This window comes from Rhagoletis zephyria, unplaced genomic scaffold (assembly GCF_001687245.7).
Source record: "Rhagoletis zephyria isolate East Lansing unplaced genomic scaffold, Rhagoletis_zephyria_1.1 Rzeph_scaffold_03037, whole genome shotgun sequence".
NCBI classification, from domain to species: Eukaryota; Metazoa; Arthropoda; class Insecta; order Diptera; family Tephritidae; genus Rhagoletis; species Rhagoletis zephyria.
In genome coordinates this window covers 50,546-54,212 of record NW_016160121.1, presented here as the reverse complement: position 1 = coordinate 54,212, position 3,667 = coordinate 50,546, and positions in this window count along the sequence as shown.

Here is a 3,667-nt window from a genome sequence, read left to right as displayed (position 1 = left end):
TAATTTAATTAAAGTTTCCTAATACGTGATAACTCTTAAAATAGTAGCCTATTTTCCAACATAGGTCATAAGCTATCTCTGTGCGAAATGTCATGCAAATCTGTTCAGTCGTTTCCGCGTATTAATTTAATTAAAACTTTTTTAACAGGTGGCAACTCTTCCAAAAAATTTGCCTATTTTCCACTGTAGGTCATAAGCTATCTGCTTGCAAAATTTCATGCAAATCCGTTCAGGCTTTTCCGCGTATTGATTTAATTAAACTTTTTAGCAGGTGGTAACTCTTAAAAAAGTAGCCTATTTTTCAACCTAGCTCATAAGCTATCTGTGTAAAAACTTCCATGCAAATCAGTTCACTCATTTCCGCGTATTAATTAAATTAAACATTTCTAACAGGTGGCAACTCTTAAAAAAAGTAGCCTACTTTCTAACCTAGGTCATAAGCTATCTATGTGCAAAATTTCATGCAAATCCGTTTAGTCGTTTCTGCGTATTAATTTAATTAAACTTTTTAACAGGTGGCAACTCTTCGAAAAAATTAGCTTTTTTCCACTGTAGGTCATAAGCTTTCTGCTTGCAAAGTTTCATGCAAATCCATTCAGTCATTTCCGCGTATTAATTTAATGAAACTTTTTTAACAGGTGGCAACTCTTCGAAAAAATTAGCTTTTTTCCACTGTAGGTCATAAGCTTTCTGCTTGCAAAGTTTCATGCAAATCCATTCAGTCATTTCCGCGTATTAATTTAATGAAACTTTTTTAACAGGTGGCAACTCTTAAAAAAATAGCCTACTAAACAATCTGGCCCATAAGCTATCTGCGTACAAAATTTCATGCAAATCCGTGCAGTCGTTTCCGCGTGATGATTTCCCAAACATACAAACTTTCACATTTATAATATTTATTAGATATACACGAACAAGAGCACATTTATAGGCAGGTAAAACTCATTAAATGCATTTTCCTTAATAACTAAGCTAATATCTGACTTTAGTGAAAAATTAACTTACTGCCATTTTATCAGTTGTCTAGTGTACAGCCTAAAAGTTTTGAAATGATAAAATGTCACGGTTGAATTTTAATGGTAACAAGTAATTTTTAGCAAAAAAAAACGACTTAAAGAAAATATATATATAAATATATATACTTCACGATTCAATGATCGGATCATATTAGTATGAGGCCACCTCTGAGACACCACCTTTCCGATGCAAAAAGAATTCTCGAAATCGGTTGACGTGGTCCAAAGTTATGCGGTAACATACATAGGAAAAAAAACATATATATATATCGTCGTTTAAAGTACAAAACCGCGTATCGTCATTCTGCAAAACCGCATAACTAACATTGGCTGCCAAAAATTGGATTTGCTGACACAAGCTCTTGGCTCATTCCTTATCCATTCGTCCTGAAATATACTAGCCCGAAATGCGATTGCTTTATAAAAAAGAGAACCATTTTCAAATATGAGTGCTTTTGCCCTCTATAAAATAATTTTTACACTTCACATACGCGGTTTTGCATTTTGCTGATACGCGGTTTTGCATTTTGTTGATACGCGGGTTTGCACTTTAAACGACGATATATGTATATTCCGACGAACTGATAACCTCCTCCTTTTTTGGAAGTCGGTTAAAAAGTGCCTAAAACCTCAATATCTCAAATTCGTTCTGAGTGTACTTAATGAGTTTTACCTGTCACCCCACGACATATCCTATAAAAAAGTAGTCCGCAATCAACGACTCCATAGGCTTATAAATACATATTGAGTTTTAGAAGTTGATAAAATTTGTCTTCAATATAGGATCCGTCCTTTGGAATTATAAGAATTTGCATTCAGGATCGTATCAGTTACCCAAGAAACATATCGTTGGCTTATTTCGCAAACGTGCTAAGTCCACTTTTTATGAAAACTGAGATTACTTACTGCATGTAAGATAGCATAACTCAAAATACATCATTACCAAAAAAGAAAGTTACCGTAATGTCGTTCTTACTTGTTGTTATGCATTGGTACGCAAATGTGCTAAGTCCAAAAAAAATCAAGAAAAAATATAAACACGTCTGTCCGTGTACACGATAACTCGAGATATCTCAACGAAATTTGGTATGTAGGTTGCCCTTTATCCAAGGTAAGTTGGTATTAAAAATAGGCGAATCGGACTGTAACCACGCTCATTTCCGATATAAAGGTATTTTCTAAAGATGCAAAAACTACGATATTTCAGTAAATATTGGATGCAAATTGTTCAAAATTAGTATGTGAAGTAGAATTTTTGTAAAAAATATTATTGTGCAATTTTTGGAAAATGGGCGTGACCTCGCCCACCTATTATGAAATATATCTCAGTAGCCCATTCACCGATCTCCACCAAACTCGGTACGAGCCTTATTTAGGGTCTAACTAAGAAATCTGTTGAAAATCTTTAAAATCGGGCAATGACTACGCGTATCTACTAAAGCTAATTCAATTAAAATCGATGATCTCGATAACGACTCAGCAGAAAATTAGATTATGATACATTTTTGGATAATGGGCATGGCGCCGCCCACTTATGACCGCAAAAGTGTAACTCGGTAACCGATTTATAAATTTCTTCCAAACTCGGTGCACTTAATAAACCTGGTACGGAAAAGCAATTCGTTGAAAATTATTCAAATCGGACCAAAATTACATTCGCTTTCCGTATATCTAACGGTAAATTTCAGAAATGCGAAAACTCTGATATTTTAATAACTGACGACGCCAATTTACTCCAAGTTAATACTTACAACAATCTCTTAACAATAATTAAGACTGCATGACACCGCCCACTTTATGACTACAAGGTGTATCTCGGTAGCCAATTTAGCGATTTCTACTAAACGTGGTTCAATTATTTCATTGAGTCTAACTCAGGATATTATGGAAAACGTTTGAAATCGGGGAAAACGCCCCTGCTTACGACAGTATTTGATACCTGCGCCGGGTATGTAAAATTCGGTTTCGCACAAACTTACACCTCTTTACTTACTTCAATTATTTTCTTTTATAAATGGTACATAAATTTACGACTTAAAATAGTTATTTTTCTAGTAGCAATGAAATAAAATTGTATTAGGTTATAATTTATTTTAAAACAATAAAATATATTTAAAATAAACAATTAAATCTTTTAACAATAAAAAATAATGGAAAAAAGGTTGATAGAAAATGTGCTAAGTTCACATTAAAAGAATAAAATCTTAAATAGAAAATGTGGTAAGTCCCAAAAGTGCCTATAAGTCTGCAACAGCTTTATTTTGAAATTGGCCGATTATTGGTACTAAAACAAGACGAACTAAGGAAGAAAACTGCATTTACAGATTAGAAAAATATTGACAACAAAAAAAGTTAGACGGTTTTTGTCCCTCCTGAAAAAAATGGACTTATCACGTTTGCGAACTAAGCCAACGATATATATTCTTTATTTCGTTGTTGGTGTTTCCGACAGGGTAGGAGTGTGATGTAATGTGGAACGATTTTCCATCATCCCTTAACAAATTTGGTTTGGAGACAAACCGGTTTCGGCGTTGTGCCATCTTCAGTGTCATTTTTCTTTCTGAATAGCTTTTGTTTGTCTGTCACTATTTATAGCCGTGTTAAATCGTCGTTGGTTCATAGTTAGGTACGTCTCAGCGGATTATATTCTT